At 41.4% G+C, this 19182-nt stretch overlaps 6 long non-coding RNA genes across 6 annotated transcripts; 4 read left to right on the forward strand and 2 right to left on the reverse strand.

The window, feature by feature from the left end:
* The first annotated feature begins 104 nt into the window (after positions 1-104).
* Positions 105-460, forward strand: LOC117539288. Its single transcript, XR_004567979.1, has 3 exons — positions 105-140; positions 249-336; positions 421-460. It is a non-coding gene; the product is annotated as an uncharacterized LOC117539288 (long non-coding RNA).
* Positions 461-4860: 4400 nt separating this feature from the next.
* Positions 4861-5344, forward strand: LOC117539341. The gene is made up of 3 exons (XR_004567986.1): positions 4861-4894; positions 5003-5090; positions 5175-5344. It is a non-coding gene; the product is annotated as an uncharacterized LOC117539341 (long non-coding RNA).
* An 817-nt stretch (positions 5345-6161) lies between these two features.
* LOC117539342 lies at positions 6162-7199 on the reverse strand. The gene is made up of 2 exons (XR_004567987.1): positions 6909-7199; positions 6162-6504 (listed from the first exon to the last, which is right to left on the reverse strand). It is a non-coding gene; the product is annotated as an uncharacterized LOC117539342 (long non-coding RNA).
* Positions 7200-11780: 4581 nt separating this feature from the next.
* LOC117539373 lies at positions 11781-12264 on the forward strand. The gene is made up of 3 exons (XR_004567993.1): positions 11781-11814; positions 11923-12010; positions 12095-12264. It is a non-coding gene; the product is annotated as an uncharacterized LOC117539373 (long non-coding RNA).
* Positions 12265-13080: 816 nt separating this feature from the next.
* Positions 13081-14117, reverse strand: LOC117539369. Its single transcript, XR_004567991.1, has 2 exons — positions 13839-14117; positions 13081-13423 (listed from the first exon to the last, which is right to left on the reverse strand). It is a non-coding gene; the product is annotated as an uncharacterized LOC117539369 (long non-coding RNA).
* Positions 14118-18672: 4555 nt separating this feature from the next.
* On the forward strand, positions 18673-19156 carry LOC117539271. The gene is made up of 3 exons (XR_004567976.1): positions 18673-18706; positions 18815-18902; positions 18987-19156. It is a non-coding gene; the product is annotated as an uncharacterized LOC117539271 (long non-coding RNA).
* The last annotated feature ends 26 nt before the right edge of the window (positions 19157-19182 follow it).

Genomic DNA, 19182 nt, shown 5'->3' on the forward strand with positions numbered 1-19182 from the left:
ATCACTTACGAAATCGGTTTAAACTTAAGTGTGATTTGTAATTTCAGGGACTGTGGTAAAAACCAAGGCACTTATTGCATTAAGGATGGACAAGGACGACCTGTTTGCAAAAAACGCAATGCTGCCAAAGAAGCATGGGAGTGAGTTATGCACTCAATTCATATTTTGTGCAATGAAAGTAATGAATGTGCACTGTGGGTCATTGCCTTAACACCAATATATATTGTTTAAATATTCTATGATAACAGGTCAATCATTAAGGAACTGGACCTTGGGCAACATGTGTCTCACAAACAGGCCTCCAAGAAATGGGAGAACCTAAAAAAGAAATACAAGGTAAATGGTGTATTGTTATTGTAAAACATGTTTGTTTTTGAAAAAGCTGAACAAAGATTTCTAACATGCATTTGTTTGCAATAGGAACTTAAAAGGCCAAGGACTGGAACAGGGACTGATCAGGGGGAAAAACCCCTGCAACATGGCCCTTCTTCATGGCCATGGATGAGGCCATAGGTGCAAGGCCTTCAATTAGTCCTCCTGTCCTTGTTGCCTCAGCCTTTGGCAAACCCCACAATCCTCTTCGATCCGGAGGCTGCTTCCTGCTCCTCTTCCTTCCCCCCCCCAAATGTGGCTGATGATCCAGACCCCTCACCACCCTCATCACTGTCTGAGGCTGGAACCACCCAGCAGCCCCCCCCCAAAAAAAGAAAAGGTGCTATGGGAGTGCTGGAGTGCCTAGAACGCGAGGCAGAAAAAGAGGACGAACGCCACAGACAAATAATGCAGCACTCAGAGAAATTTCTAACCCTGTTCGAAAAAATGGTCGACAAAATGTGATTTTTTTTTCCCCCACCATTGGCCATTTCTATGTTTGATTATTGATGTTACTTAAAAGACTTGTTTTTGTTCGCTTGTATTATTTATTTGGAAGACAATAAACCTAATTTAACGTACTGTCCTTCATGTCTTCAATATTCTATAGTAAATACAGGTAGACGGGTGATGAAGGTGACATTGCGTTTGCTTGATTGTTAGATGGCTACATTGTTCTGTGTGGGTTTCATAATGTAGAAGGAAAAGTTTTGCACAAAGTAATGTTGTGCACGGAACTAAAGTGTTTTTTCCAAAGTCTGAAGATTAACCCTGAATATCAGCATTTTAAATAAAGATATGTCTGTGCGCTTCATAGGTATAAGGCAAAAAATATACATGACATTTACGGTCTTAATTGCTCATGTCAAACCATTTGCAGAGTTTCACTCAAAAACAAAAGTGATTGTATTAGAAGACCTGTGTTCATTTTCTGAACCTTTGCTCTGTGCTCGTGATTGAATGATCCAAGAGGTAAGGACATTTGTCTCCAATTTGGGATTATGCAGAAAGACAATTCAGGAAAACCAAGTTTGAAATCAACGGTGCACAGGTTTATTTTATTTCACCTCTTTTCTCTAAAGTGAGAAGTGGAGCTCACTAAAACAAACAAAATTAATCAGGTATGTGTGCACATCATTTCAAAAACACAAGTGTAACAGACAACCACCGTTTTCCAAAAAAAAACCAAAGTTCATTCGATGTAATCGTGCTCTCTGGTGTGGTGCCATTTTGGACCAGGAGCAGAGAGTTGTGCAGCAATCCTGTTCCTTAGGTGGTGTCCAGGACTTTCCTGTCCACGTGCTGCGGCAGGGGGAGGACTCTGGTCCCCATCTTCAGGGGGGGAAGGCTTCAGCATCCTCAAGGACATCGTTCATGTCTATGCACAGAAATGCACAACAGCAATGATGTCAGGGGCAAAGCTTGGACTGACCGCCAGCGCTTTGAAACACCACACCACACACACACACACACACACACACAACACACACACACACACACACACACACACCACACACACACACACACACACACACACACACACACACACACACACACACAATTCTGAGACCAAGTCAAATTAACCTTTCCTTTTTTAATTCTATAAACTACTGACAACATTTCTCTGTGTTGGAATTCTACATACACTATACAGATATACACGTAATAGCTTATAAGGAAAGAATAAATGAATGTATATCACAATATATCTCAATATCTATTTGTATTACACATACAAAGTTCATAGGCTACATATATAAGAAATAAAGTGAAGATAATTGTTGTATTAGCAATATTGAAATGTTTACCTGCCACTGCACATCGCTAAAATGCGCCTCAACCTTCTGCGCCTTCTGTTGGATCTTGCCATTGCACCCGCTAAACAGGCGACGGATAGCAACGCAGGTCAATGCAGCCGACAGATGGAGATGTGAGTTGGACACCATGACGTCCGTTTCCGTTTCCTGCGGAGAGAGGGGAGGCCGTCCCAAGCTTGCCGCTGTATTTTTTACCCTTAACCCTTAATGGAGGGAACTTCATTCAGCTGTGAGTGTGCCTACAAGACGGAGTTTACTCCGTCACGGAGGGGGGGAGGGTCGAGGGGACAGTGGTTTGGGATTGGGCCAAAGACATGACTGAAAAACTGACTGAAAAGACTGACTCAAAGACTGACTCAAAGACTCAAAGACAGACTCAAAGACTGACTCACACAAAGACTGAAAGACTGACTCAAAGACTGACAGACACAAAGACTCAAAGACTGACTCAAAGACTGTAAGACTGAAAGACTCAAAGACAGACTCAAAGACTGACTCACTCAAAGACTGAAAGACTGACTCAAAGACTCAAAGACTGAAAGACTCAAAGACTGACTTAAAGACTGACTCAAAGACTGACTCAAAGACTGACTCAAAGACTGACTGAAAGACTCAAAGACTGACACAAAGACAGACTCAAAGACTCAAAGACTGACTCAAAGACTGAAAGACTGACTCAAAGACTCAAAGACTGACACAAAGACTCAAAGACTAACTGAAAGACTCAAAGACTCAAATACTGACTCAAAGACTGAAAAACTGACTGAAATTCTGACTCAAGACTGACTAAAAGACTCAAAGACTGACTCAAAAACTGACTTAAAGACTGACTCAAAGACTGACAGACTCAAAGACTGACTCAACTGATTCAAAGACTGACTGAAAGACTGAAAGACTGACTCAAAGACTGACTGAAAGACTGACTCAAAGACTCAAAGACGGACTCAAAGACTGACTGAAAGACTGACTCAAAGACTGACTCACAGACTGACTGAAAGACTGACTCAAAGACTCAAAGACTGACTCAATGACTGACTGAAAGACTGACTCAAAGACGGACTCAAAGACTCAAATACTGACTCAAAGACTGACTGAAAGACTGGCTCAAATACTGAAAGACTGACACAAAGACTGACTCAAAGACAGACTCAAACACTGACTCAAACACTGAAAGACTCAACGACTGACTCAAAGACTGAAAGACTGACTCAAAGACTGACTCAAAGACTGAAAGACTGACTCAAAGACTGAAAGACTGACTGAAAGACTCAAAGACTGACTCAAAGACTGAAAGACTGACTCAAAGACTGACTCAAAGACTGACTCAAAGACTCAAAGACTGAAAGACTGACTGAAAGACTCAAAGACTGACTCAAAGACTGACTCAAAGACTGAAAGACTGACTCAACGACTGACTCAAAGACTGACTCAAAGACTGACTCAAAAACTGACTTCAAGTCTGACTCAAAGACTGACTCGACTGACTGAAAGACTGACTGACTCAAAGACTGACTCAAAGACTGACTCAAAGACTCAAAGACTGACTCGACTGACTGAAAGACTGACTCAAAGACGGACTCAAAGACTGAAAGACTCAAAGACTGACTGAAAGACTGACTGAAAGACTGACTCAAAGACTGACTGAAAGACTGACTCAAAGACTGACTCAAAGACTGAAAGACTGACTCAAAGACTGAAAGACTGACACAAAGACTGACTCAAAGACAGACTCAAAGACTGACTCAAACACTGAAAGACTCAAAGATTGACTCAAAGACTGACTGAAAGACTGACTCAAAGACTGACTCAAAGACTCAAAGACTGACTCAAAGACTGAAAGACTCAAAGACTGACTCAAAACTGACCTCAAAGACTGACTCGACTGACTGAAAGACTGACTGAAAGACTGACACAAAGACAGACTCAAACACTGAAAGACTCAAAGACTCAACGACTGACTCAAAGACTGAAAGACTCACTGAAAGACTGACTCAAAGACTGACTGAAAGACTGACTCAAAGACTGAAAGACTGCCCCCAAGTCTGAAAGACTGACTCAAAGACTGACTGAAAGACTCAAAGACTGACTGAAAGACTCAAAGACTGACTGAAAGACTGACTCAAAGACTGAAAGACTCAAGACTGACTCAAAGGCCCATTCCCAAACCGCCCCCTACACCCTACCCCTCCGTTTGCGCGTTCACGCGAAGGGTCCGCCATATTGAGGGCTGGTTCCAAAGCAATCAGGGCGGAGGCGTAGTGGGTTATAAAAGCCTCCGACAGCGAGTTTGCATGGATGCAGGCTTGATAATCTCACTCCACAGGTGTGCAACCGTTTTTCGGGCATGGAGGAAACAACGTCATACAAATGTGAGTTCCATGTGGTTATTTTTTTAAACGATAAATAATACGTTGCCTTAACTAAAACATGCCTTGTGAACATGTATTTATAAATCTACACGTGTTAATTTGATTTGCCAAGATTACATTAGATTTTTATTTTGAAGATGTACAAATCTAAATCGGAATCAAACTAACAACACACGTGTCAATTCATGTATCCATTCACTTACGAAATCGGTTTTAAACTTAAGTGTGATTTGTAATTTCAGGGACTGTGGTAAAAACCAAGGCACTTATTGCATTAAGGATGGACAAGGACGACCTGTTTAGCAAAAAACGCAATGCTGCCAAAGAAGCATGGGAGTGAGTTATGCACTCAATTCATATTTTGTGCAATGAAAGTAATGAATGTGCACTGTGGGTCATTGCCTTAACACCAATATATATTGTTTAAATATTCTATGATAACAGGTCAATCATTAAGGAACTGGACCTTGGGCAACATGTGTCTCACAAACAGGCCTCCAAGAAATGGGAGAACCTAAAAAAGAAATACAAGGTAAATGGTGTATTGTTATTGTAAAACATGTTTGTTTTTGAAAAAGCTGAACAAAGATTTCTAACATGCATTTGTTTGCAATAGGAACTTAAAAGGCCAAGGACTGGAACAGGGACTGATCAGGGGGAAGAAACCCCTGCAACATGGCCCTTCTTCATGGCCATGGATGAGGCCATAGGTGCAAGGCCTTCAATTAGTCCTCCTGTCCTTGTTGCCTCAGCCTTGGCAAACCCCACAATCCTCTTTGATCCGGAGGCTGCGTCCTGCTCCTCTTCCTTCCCCCCCCCAAATGTGGCTGATGATCCAGACCCCTCACCACCCTCATCACTGTCTGAGGCTGGAACCACCCAGCAGCCCCCCCCCAAAAAAAGAAAAGGTGCTATGGGAGTGCTGGAGTGCCTAGAACGCGAGGCAGAAAAAGAGGACGAACGCCACAGACAAATAATGCAGCACTCAGAGAAATTTCTAACCCTGTTCGAAAAAATGGTCGACAAAATGTGATTTTTTTTTTTTCCCCCACCATTGGCCATTTCTATGTTTGATTATTGATGTTACTTAAAAGACTTGTTTTTGTTCGCTTGTATTATTTATTTGGAAGACAATAAACCTAATTTAACGTACTGTCCTTCATGTCTTCAATATTCTATAGTAAATACAGGTAGACGGGTGATGAAGGTGACATTGCGTTTGCTTGATTGTTAGATGGCTACATTGTTCTGTGTGGGTTTCATAATGTAGAAGGAAAAGTTTTGCACAAAGTAATGTTGTGCACGGAACTAAAGTGTTTTTTTCCAAAGTCTGAAGATTAACCCTGAATATCAGCATTTTAAATAAAGATATGTCTGTGCGCTTCATAGGTATAAGGCATTAAAATATACATGACATTTACGGTCTTAATTGCTCATGTCAAACCATTTGCAGAGTTTCACTCAAAAACAAAAGTGATTGTATTAGAAGACCTGTGTTCATTTTCTGAACCTTTGCTCTGTGCTCGTGATTGAATGATCCAAGAAGTAAGGACATTTGTCTCCAATTTGGGATTATGCAGAAAGACAATTCAGGAAAACCAAGTTTGAAATCAACGGTGCACAGGTTTATTTTATTTCACCTCTTTTCTCTAAAGTGAGAAGTGGAGCTCACTAAAACAAACAAAATTAATCAGGTATGTGTGCACATCATTTCAAAAACACAAGTTAACAGACAACCACGTTTTTCCAAAAAAAAACAAAGTTCATTCGATGTAATCGTGCTCTCTGGTGTGGTGCCATTTGGACAGGAGCAGAGAGTTGTGCAGCAATCCTGTTCCTTAGGTGGTGTCCAGGACTTTCCTGTCCACGTGCTGCGGCAGGGGGAGGACTCTGGTCCCCATCTTCAGGGGGGAAGGCTTCAGCATCCTCAAGGACATCGTTCATGTCTATGCACAGAAATGCACAACATGCAATGATGTCAGGGGCAAAGCTTGGACTGACCTCCAGCGCTTTGAACACACACACACACACACACACACACACACACACACACACACACACACACACACACACACACACACACACACACACACACACACACACAATTCTGAGACCAAGTCAAATTAACCTTTCCTTTTTTATTCTATAAACTACTGACAACATTTCTCCTGTGTTGGAATTCTACATACACTATACAGATATACACGTATAGCTTATAAGGAAAGAATAAATGAATGTATATCACAATATATCTAAATATCTATTTGTATTACACATACAAAGTTCATAGGCTACTATATAAGAAATAAAGTGAAGATAATTGTTGTATTAGCAATATTGAAATGTTTACCTGCCACTGGCACATCGCTAAAATGCGCCTCAACCTTCTGCGCCTTCTGTTGGATCTTGCCATTGCACCCGCTAACAGGCGACGGATAGCAACGCAGGTCAATGCAGCCGACAGATGGAGATGTGAGTTGGACACCATGACGTCCGTTTCCGTTTCCTGCGGAGAGAGGGGAGGCCGTCCCAAAGCTTGCCGCTGTATTTTTACCCTTAACCCTTAATGGAGGGAACTTCATTCAGCTGTGAGTGTGCCTACAGACGGAGTTTACTCCGTCACGGAGGGGGAGGGTCGAGGGAGTGGTTTGGGATTGGGCCAAAGACTGACTGAAAAACTGACTGAAAGACTGACTCAAAGACTGACTCAAAGACTCAAAGACAGACTCAAAGACTGACTCACACAAAGACTGAAAGACTGACTCAAAGACTGACAGACACAAAGACTCAAAGACTGACTCAAAGACTGTAAGACTGAAAGACTCAAAGACAGACTCAAAGACTGACTCACTCAAAGACTGAAAGACTGACTCAAAGACTCAAAGACTGAAAGACTCAAAGACTGACTTAAAGACTGACTCAAAGACTGACTCAAAGACTGACTCAAAGACTGACTGAAAGACTCAAAGACTGACACAAAGACAGACTCAAAGACTCAAAGACTGACTCAAAGACTGAAAGACTGACTCAAAGACTCAAAGACTGACACAAAGACTCAAAGACTAACTGAAAGACTCAAAGACTCAAATACTGACTCAAAGACTGAAAAACTGACTGAAATTCTGACTCAAAGACTGACTAAAAGACTCAAAGACTGACTCAAAAACTGACTTAAAGACTGACTCAAAGACTGACAGACTCAAAGACTGACTCAACTGATTCAAAGACTGACTGAAAGACTGAAAGACTGACTCAAAGACTGACTGAAAGACTGACTCAAAGACTCAAAGACGGACTCAAAGACTGATTGAAAGACTGACTCAAAGACTGACTCACAGACTGACTGAAAGACTGACTCAAAGACTCAAAGACTGACTCAATGACTGACTGAAAGACTGACTCAAAGACGGACTCAAAGACTCAAAGACTGACTCAAAGACTGACTGAAAGACTGGCTCAAATACTGAAAGACTGACACAAAGACTGACTCAAAGACAGACTCAAACACTGACTCAAACACTGAAAGACTCAACGACTGACTCAAAGACTGAAAGACTGACTCAAAGACTGACTCAAAGACTGAAAGACTGACTCAAAGACTGACTCAAAGACTGAAAGACTGACTGAAAGACTCAAAGACTGACTCAAAGACTGACTCAAAGACTGAAAGACTGACTCAAAGACTGACTCAAAGACTGACTCAAAGACTCAAAGACTGAAAGACTGACTGAAAGACTCAAAGACTGACTCAAAGACTGACTCAAAGACTGAAAGACTGACTCAACGACTGACTCAAAGACTGACTCAAAGACTGACTCAAAAACTGACTTCAAGTCTGACTCAAAGACTGACTCGACTGACTGAAAGACTGACTGACTCAAAGACTGACTCAAAGACTGACTCAAAGACTCAAAGACTGACTCGACTGACTGAAAGACTGACTCAAAGACGGACTCAAAGACTGAAAGACTCAAAGACTGACTGAAAGACTGACTGAAAGACTGACTCACAGACTGACTGAAAGACTGACTCAAAGACTGACTCAAAGACTGAAAGACTGACTCAAAGACTGAAAGACTGACACAAAGACTGACTCAAAGACAGACTCAAAGACTGACTCAAACACTGAAAGACTCAAAGATTGACTCAAAGACTGACTGAAAGACTGACTCAAAGACTGACTCAAAGACTCAAAGACTGACTCAAAGACTGAAAGACTCAAAGACTGACTCAAAAACTGACTCAAAGACTGACTCGACTGACTGAAAGACTGACTGAAAGACTGACACAAAGACAGACTCAAACACTGAAAGACTCAAAGACTCAACGACTGACTCAAAGACTGAAAGACTGACTGAAAGACTGACTCAAAGACTGACTCAAAGACTGAAAGACTCAAAGACTGACTCAAAGACTGAAAGACTGACTGAAAGACTCAAAGACTGACTGAAAGACTCCAAGACTGAAAGACTGACTCAAAGACTGACTCAAAGACTGAAAGACTGACTGAAAGACTCAAAGACTGACTCAAAAACTGACTTCAAGACTGACTCAAAGACTGACTCAAAGACTGACTGAAAGACTGACTCAAAGACTGACTCAAAGACTGACTCAAAGACTCAAAGACTGACTCGACTGACTGAAAGACTCAAAGACGGACTCAAAGACTGACTCAAAGACTCAAAGACTCAAAGACTGAAAGACTGACTGAAAAACTGACTCAAAGACTGACTGAAAGACTGACTGAAAAACTGACTGAAAGACTGACTCAAAGACTGACTCAAACACTGAAAGACTCAAAGACTGACTCAAAGACTGAAAGACTGACTCAAAGACTGAAAGACTGACTCAAAGACTGACTCAAAGACTGAAAGACTCAAAGACTGACTCAAAGACTCAAAGACTGAAAGACTGACTCAAAGACTGAAAGACTGACTCAAAGACTCAAAGACTGAAAGACTGACTCAAAGACTGAAAGACTCAAAGACTGACTCAAAGACTGACTCAAAGACTGAAAGACTCAAAGACTGAAAGACAGACTCAAACACTGAAAGACTCAAAGACTGAAAGACTGACTTAAGACTGAAAGACTGACTGAAAGACTGACTCAAAGACTGACTCAAAGACTGACTCAAAGACTCAAAGACTGACTCAAAGACTGAATGAAAGACTCAAAGACTGACTCAAAGACTGACTCGACTGACTGACTGAAAGACTGACTCAAAGACTGAAAGACTCAAAGACTGACTGAAAGACTGACTCAAAGACTCAAAGACGGACTCAAAGACTGACTCAAAGACTGACTGAAAAACTGACTGAAAGACTGACTCAAAGACAAACTGAAAGACTGACTCAAAGACTCAAAGACTGACTCAAAGACTCAATGACTGACTCAAAGACTGACTCAAAGACTGACTCAAAGACTGAAAGACTCAAAGACTGACTGAAAAACTGACTGAAAGACTGACTCAAGGACTGACTCAAAGACTGACTAAACGACTGACTCAAAGACTGACTGAAAGACTGGCTCAAAGACTGAAAGACTGACACAAAGACTGACTCAAAGACAGACTCAAACACTGAAAGACTCAAAGACTCAACGACTGACTCAATGACTGAAAGACTGACTCAAAGACTGACTGAAAGACTAACTCAAAGACTGACTCAAAGACTGAAAGACTCAAAGACTGACTCAAAGACTCAAAGACTGACTCAAAGACTGAAAGACTGACTGAAAGACTCAAAGACTGACTCAAAAACTGACTTCAAGACTGACTCAAAGACTGATTGAAAGACTGACTCAAAGACTGACTCAAAGACTCAAAGACTGACTCGACTGACTGAAAGACTCAAAGACTGACTGAAAGCCTGACTCAAAGACGGACTCAAAGACTGAAAGACTCAAAGACTGAAAGACTGACTAAAAAACTGACTCAAAGACTGACTGAAAAACTGACTGAAAGACTGACTCAAAGACTCAAAGACTGACTCAACGACTGAAAGAATGACTGACTGAAAGACTGACTCAAAGACTGAAAGACTGACACAAAGACAGACTCAAAGACAGACTCAAACACTGAAAGACTCAAAGACTGACTCAAAGACTGAAAGACTGACTCAAAGACTGAAAGACTGACTGAAAGACTGACTCAAAGACTGACTCAAAGACTGAAAGACTGACTCAAAGACTGAAAGACTCAAAGACTGACTCAAAGACTGACTCAAAGACTGAAAGACTGAATGAAAGACTCAAAGACTGACTCGACTGACTGACTGAAAGACTGACTCAAAGACTGAAAGACTCAAAGACTGACTGAAAAACTGACTCAAAGACTGACTGAAACACTGACTCAAAGACTGACTGAAAGACTCAAAGACTCAAAGACTGAAAGACTGACTGAAAGACTGACTGAAAGACTGACTCAAAGACTCACAGACTGACTCAAATACTGAAAGACTGACTCAAAGACTGACTCAACGACTGACTCAAAGACTGACTCAAAGACTCAACGACTGACTGAAAGACTCACTGAAAGACTGACTCAAAGACTGACTGAAAGACTGACTCAAAGACTGAAAGACTGCCCCCAAGTCTGAAAGACTGACTCAAAGACTGACTGAAAGACTCAAAGACTGACTGAAAGACTCAAAGACTGACTGAAAGACTGACTCAAAGACTGAAAGACTCAAAGACTGACTCAAAGGCCCATTCCCAAACCGCCCCCTACACCCTACCCCTCCGTTTGCGCGTTCACGCGAAGGGTCCGCCATATTGAGGGCTGGTCCAAAGCAATCAGGGCGGAGGCGTAGTGGGTTATAAAAGCCTCCGACAGCGAGTTTGCATGGATGCAGGCTTGATAATCTCACTCCACAGGTGTGCAACCGTTTTTCGGGCATGGAGGAAACAACGTCATACAAATGTGAGTTCCATGTGGTTATTTTTTTAAACGATAAATAATACGTTGCCTTAACTAAAACATGCCTTTGTGAACATGTATTTATAAATCTACACGTGTTAATTTGATTTGCCAAGATTACATTAGATTTTTATTTTGAAGATGTACAAATCTAAATCGGAATCAAACTAACAACACACGTGTCAATTCATGTATCCATTCACTTACGAAATCGGTTTAAACTTAAGTGTGATTTGTAATTTCAGGGACTGTGGTAAAAACCAAGGCACTTATTGCATTAAGGATGGACAAGGACGACCTGTTTAGCAAAAAACGCAATGCTGCCAAAGAAGCATGGGAGTGAGTTATGCACTCAATTCATATTTTGTGCAATGAAAGTAATGAATGTGCACTGTGGGTCATTGCCTTAACACCAATATATATTGTTTAAATATTCTATGATAACAGGTCAATCATTAAGGAACTGGACCTTGGGCAACATGTGTCTCACAAACAGGCCTCCAAGAAATGGGAGAACCTAAAAAAGAAATACAAGGTAAATGGTGTATTGTTATTGTAAAACATGTTTGTTTTTGAAAAAGCTGAACAAAGATTTCTAACATGCATTTGTTTGCAATAGGAACTTAAAAGGCCAAGGACTGGAACAGGGACTGATCAGGGGGAAGAAACCCCTGCAACATGGCCCTTCTTCATGGCCATGGATGAGGCCATAGGTGCAAGGCCTTCAATTAGTCCTCCTGTCCTTGTTGCCTCAGCCTTGGCAAACCCCACAATCCTCTTTGATCCGGAGGCTGCGTCCTGCTCCTCTTCCTTCCCCCCCCCAAATGTGGCTGATGATCCAGACCCCTCACCACCCTCATCACTGTCTGAGGCTGGAACCACCCAGCAGCCCCCCCCCAAAAAAAGAAAAGGTGCTATGGGAGTGCTGGAGTGCCTAGAACGCGAGGCAGAAAAAGAGGACGAACGCCACAGACAAATAATGCAGCACTCAGAGAAATTTCTAACCCTGTTCGAAAAAATGGTCGACAAAATGTGATTTTTTTTTTTCCCCCACCATTGGCCATTTCTATGTTTGATTATTGATGTTACTTAAAAGACTTGTTTTTGTTCGCTTGTATTATTTATTTGGAAGACAATAAACCTAATTTAACGTACTGTCCTTCATGTCTTCAATATTCTATAGTAAATACAGGTAGACGGGTGATGAAGGTGACATTGCGTTTGCTTGATTGTTAGATGGCTACATTGTTCTGTGTGGGTTTCATAATGTAGAAGGAAAAGTTTTGCACAAAGTAATGTTGTGCACGGAACTAAAGTGTTTTTTCCAAAGTCTGAAGATTAACCCTGAATATCAGCATTTTAAATAAAGATATGTCTGTGCGCTTCATAGGTATAAGGCATTAAAATATACATGACATTTACGGTCTTAATTGCTCATGTCAAACCATTTGCAGAGTTTCACTCAAAAAACAAAAGTGATTGTATTAGAAGACCTGTGTTCATTTTCTGAACCTTTGCTCTGTGCTCGTGATTGAATGATCCAAGAAGTAAGGACATTTGTCTCCAATTTGGGATTATGCAGAAAGACAATTCAGGAAAACCAAGTTTGAAATCAACGGTGCACAGGTTTATTTTATTTCACCTCTTTTCTCTAAAGTGAGAAGTGGAGCTCACTAAAACAAACAAAATTAATCAGGTATGTGTGCACATCATTTCAAAAACACAAGTTAACAGACAACCACGTTTTTCCAAAAAAAAACAAAGTTCATTCGATGTAATCGTGCTCTCTGGTGTGGTGCCATTTGGACAGGAGCAGAGAGTTGTGCAGCAATCCTGTTCCTTAGGTGGTGTCCAGGACTTTCCTGTCCACGTGCTGCGGCAGGGGGAGGACTCTGGTCCCCATCTTCAGGGGGGAAGGCTTCAGCATCCTCAAGGACATCGTTCATGTCTATGCACAGAAATGCACAACATGCAATGATGTCAGGGGCAAAGCTTGGACTGACCTCCAGCGCTTTGAACACACACACACACAACACACACACACACACACACACACACACACACACACACACACACACACACACACACACACACACACACACACACACACACACACACAATTCTGAGACCAAGTCAAATTAACCTTTCCTTTTTATTCTATAAACTACTGACAACATTTCTCTGTGTTGGAATTCTACATACACTATACAGATATACACGTATAGCTTATAAGGAAAGAATAAATGAATGTATATCACAATATATCTAAATATCTATTTGTATTACACATACAAAGTTCATAGGCTACTATATAAGAAATAAAGTGAAGATAATTGTTGTATTAGCAATATTGAAATGTTTACCTGCCACTGGCACATCGCTAAAATGCGCCTCAACCTTCTGCGCCTTCTGTTGGATCTTGCCATTGCACCCGCTAACAGGCGACGGATAGCAACGCAGGTCAATGCAGCCGACAGATGGAGATGTGAGTTGGACACCATGACGTCCGTTTCCGTTTCCTGCGGAGAGAGGGGAGGCCGTCCCAAAGCTTGCCGCTGTATTTTTACCCTTAACCCTTAATGGAGGGAACTTCATTCAGCTGTGAGTGTGCCTACAGACGGAGTTTACTCCGTCACGGAGGGGGAGGGTCGAGGGAGTGGTTTGGGATTGGGCCAAAGACTGACTGAAAAACTGACTGAAAGACTGACTCAAAGACTGACTCAAAGACTCAAAGACAGACTCAAAGACTGACTCACACAAAGACTGAAAGACTGACTCAAAGACTGACAGACACAAAGACTCAAAGACTGACTCAAAGACTGTAAGACTGAAAGACTCAAAGACAGACTCAAAGACTGACTCACTCAAAGACTGAAAGACTGACTCAAAGACTCAAAGACTGAAAGACTCAAAGACTGACTTAAAGACTGACTCAAAGACTGACTCAAAGACTGACTCAAAGACTGACTGAAAGACTCAAAGACTGACACAAAGACAGACTCAAAGACTCAAAGACTGACTCAAAGACTGAAAGACTGACTCAAAGACTCAAAGACTGACACAAAGACTCAAAGACTAACTGAAAGACTCAAAGACTCAAATACTGACTCAAAGACTGAAAAACTGACTGAAATTCTGACTCAAAGACTGACTAAAAGACTCAAAGACTGACTCAAAAACTGACTTAAAGACTGACTCAAAGACTGACAGACTCAAAGACTGACTCAACTGATTCAAAGACTGACTGAAAGACTGAAAGACTGACTCAAAGACTGACTGAAAGACTGACTCAAAGACTCAAAGACGGACTCAAAGACTGACTGAAAGACTGACTCAAAGACTGACTCACAGACTGACTGAAAGACTGACTCAAAGACTCAAAGACTGACTCAATGACTGACTGAAAGACTGACTCAAAGACGGACTCAAAGACTCAAAGACTGACTCAAAGACTGACTGAAAGACTGGCTCAAATACTGAAAGACTGACACAAAGACTGACTCAAAGACAGACTCAAACACTGACTCAAACACTGAAAGACTCAACGACTGACTCAAAGACTGAAAGACTGACTCAAAGACTGACTCAAAGACTGAAAGACTGACTCAAAGACTGAAAGACTGACTGAAAGACTCAAAGACTGACTCAAAGACTGACTCAAAGACTGAAAGACTGACTCAAAGACTGACTCAAAGACTGACTCAAAGACTCAAAGACTGAAAGACTGACTGAAAGACTCAAAGACTGACTCAAAGACTGACTCAAAGACTGAAAGACTGACTCAACGACTGACTCAAAGACTGACTCAAAGACTGACTCAAAAACTGACTTCAAGTCTGACTCAAAGACTGACTCGACTGACTGAAAGACTGACTGACTCAAAGACTGACTCAAAGACTGACTCAAAGACTCAAAGACTGACTCGACTGACTGAAAGACTGACTCAAAGACGGACTCAAAGACTGAAAGACTCAAAGACTGACTCAAAGACTGACTGAAAGACTGACTCAAGACTGACTGAAAGACTGACTCAAAGACTGACTCAAAGACTGAAAGACTGACTCAAAGACTGAAAGACTGACACAAAGACTGACTCAAAGACAGACTCAAAGACTGACTCAAACACTGAAAGACTCAAAGATTGACTCAAAGACTGACTGAAAGACTGACTCAAAGACTGACTCAAAGACTCAAAGACTGACTCAAAGACTGAAAGACTCAAAGACTGACTCAAAAACTGACTCAAAGACTGACTCGACTGACTGAAAGACTGACTGAAAGACTGACACAAAGACAGACTCAAACACTGAAAGACTCAAAGACTCAACGACTTGACTCAAAGACTGAAAGACTGACTGAAAGACTGACTCAAAGACTGACTCAAAGACTGAAAGACTCAAAGACTGACTCAAAGACTGAAAGACTGACTGAAAGACTCAAAGACTGACTGAAAGACTCCAAGACTGAAAGACTGACTCAAAGACTGACTCAAAGACTGAAAGACTACTGAAAGACTCAAAGACTGACTCAAAAACTGACTTCAAGACTGACTCAAAGACTGACTCAAAGACTGACTGAAAGACTGACTCAAAGACTGACTCAAAGACTGACTCAAAGACTCAAAGACTGACTCGACTGACTGAAAGACTCAAAGACGGACTCAAAGACTGAAAGACTGACTCAAAGACTGACTGAAAGACTGACTCAAAAACTGACTCAAAGACTGACTGAAAGACTGACTGAAAAACTGACTGAAAGACTGACTCAAAGACTGACTCAAACACTGAAAGACTCAAAGACTGACTCAAAAGACTGAAAGAACTGACTCAAAGACTGAAAGACTGACTCAAAGACTGACTCAAAGACTGAAAGACTCAAAGACTGTGACTCAAAGACTCAAAGACTGAAAGACTGACTCAAAGACTGAAAGACTGACTCAAAGACTCAAAGACTGAAAGACTGACTCAAAAGACTGAAAGACTCAAAGACTGACTCAAAGACTGACTCAAAGACTGAAAGACTCAAAGACTGAAAGACAGACTCAAACACTGAAAGACTCAAAGACTGAAAGACTGACTTAAAGACTCAAAGACTGACTCAAAGACTGACTCAAAGACTCAAAGACTGACTCAAAGACTGAATGAAAGACTCAAAGACTGACTCAAAGACTGACTCGACTGACTGACTGAAAGACTGACTCAAAGACTGAAAGACTCAAAGACTGACTGAAAGACTGACTCAAAGACTCAAAGACGGACTCAAAGACTGACTCAAAGACTGACTGAAAAAACTGACTGAAAGACTGACTCAAGACAAACTGAAAGACTGACTCAAAGACTCAAGACTGACTCAAAGACTCAATGACTGACTCAAAGACTGACTCAAAGACTGACTCAAAAGACTGAAAGACTCAAAGACTTGACTGAAAAAACTGACTGAAAGACTGACTCAAGGACTGACTCAAAGACTGACTAAACGACTGACTCAAGACTGACTGAAAGACTGGCTCAAAGACTGAAAGACTGACACAAAGACTGACTCAAAGACAGACTCAAACACTGAAAGACTCAAAGACTCAACGACTGACTCAATGACTGAAAGACTGACTCAAAGACTGACTGAAAGACTAACTCAAAGACTGACTCAAAGACTGAAAGACTCAAAGACTGACTCAAAGACTCAAAGACTGACTCAAAGACTGAAAGACTGACTGAAAGACTCAAAGACTGACTCAAAAACTGACTTCAAGACTGACTCAAAGACTGATTGAAAGACTGACTCAAAGACTGACTCAAAGACTCAAAGACTGACTCGACTGACTGAAAGACTCAAAGACTGACTGAAAGCCTGACTCAAAGACGGACTCAAAGACTGAAAGACTCAAAGACTGAAAGACTGACTAAAAAACTGACTCAAAGACTGACTGAAAAACTGACTGAAAGACTGACTCAAAGACTCAAAGACTGACTCAACGACTGAAAGACTGACTGAAAGACTGACTCAAAGACTGAAAGACTGACACAAAGACAGACTCAAAGACAGACTCAAACACTGAAAGACTCAAAGACTGACTCAAAGACTGAAAGACTGGACTCAAAGACTGAAAGACTGACTGAAAGACTGACTCAAAGACTGACTCAAAGACTGAAAGACTGACTCAAAGACTGAAAGACTCAAAGACTGACTCAAAGACTGACTCAAAGACTGAAAGACTGAATGAAAGACTCAAAGACTGACTCGACTGACTGACTGAAAGACTGACTCAAAGACTGAAAAGACTCAAAGACTGACTGAAAACTGACTCAAAGACTGACTGAAACACTGACTCAAAGACTGACTGAAAGACTCAAGACTCAAAGACTGAAAGACTGACTGAAGACTGACTGAAAGACTGACTCAAAGAACTCACAGACTGACTCAAATACTGAAAGACTGACTCAAAGACTGACTCAACGACTGACTCAAAGACTGACTCAAGACTCAACGACTGACTGAAAGACTCACTGAAAGACTGACTCAAAGACTGACTGAAAGACTGACTCAAAGACTGAAAGACTGCCCCCAAGTCTGAAAGACTGACTCAAAGACTGACTGAAAGACTCAAAGACTGACTGAAAGACTCAAAGACTGACTGAAAGACTGACTCAAAGACTGAAAGACTCAAAGACTGACTCAAAGGCCCATTCCCAAACCGCCCCCTACACCCTACCCCTCCGTTTGCGCGTTCACGCGAAGGGTCCGCCATATTGAGGGCTGGTCCAAAGCAATCAGGGCGGAGGCGTAGTGGGTTATAAAAGCCTCCGACAGCGAGTTTGCATGGATGCAGGCTTGATAATCTCACTCCACAGGTGTGCAACCGTTTTTCGGGCATGGAGGAAACAACGTCATACAAATGTGAGTTCCATGTGGTTATTTTTTTAAACGATAAATAATACGTTGCCTTAACTAAAACATGCCTTTGTGAACAATGTATTTATAAATCTACACGTGTTAATTTGATTTGCCAAGATTACATTAGATTTTTATTTTGAAGATGTACAAATCTAAATCGGAATCAAACTAACAACACACGTGTCAATTCATGTATCCATTCACTTACGAAATCGGTTTAAACTTAAGTGTGATTTGTAATTTCAGGGACTGTGGTAAAAACCAAGGCACTTATTGCATTAAGGATGGACAAGGACGACCTGTTTAGCAAAAAACGCAATGCTGCCAAAGAAGCATGGGAGTGAGTTATGCACTCAATTCATATTTTGTGCAATGAAAGTAATGAATGTGCACTGTGGGTCATTGCCTTAACACCAATATATATTGTTTAAATATTCTATGATAACAGGTCAATCATTAAGGAACTGGACCTTGGGCAACATGTGTCTCACAAACAGGCCTCCAAGAAATGGGAGAACCTAAAAAAGAAATACAAGGTAAATGGTGTATTGTTATTGTAAAACATGTTTGTTTTTGAAAAAGCTGAACAAAGATTTCTAACATGCATTTGTTTGCAATAGGAACTTAAAAGGCCAAGGACTGGAACAGGGACTGATCAGGGGGAAGAAACCCCTGCAACATGGCCCTTCTTCATGGCCATGGATGAGGCCATAGGTGCAAGGCCTTCAATTAGTCCTCCTGTCCTTGTTGCCTCAGCCTTGGCAAACCCCACAATCCTCTTTGATCCGGAGGCTGCGTCCTGCTCCTCTTCCTTCC

This window comes from Gymnodraco acuticeps, unplaced genomic scaffold (assembly GCF_902827175.1).
Source record: "Gymnodraco acuticeps unplaced genomic scaffold, fGymAcu1.1, whole genome shotgun sequence".
Classification (NCBI taxonomy): Eukaryota; Metazoa; Chordata; class Actinopteri; order Perciformes; family Bathydraconidae; genus Gymnodraco; species Gymnodraco acuticeps.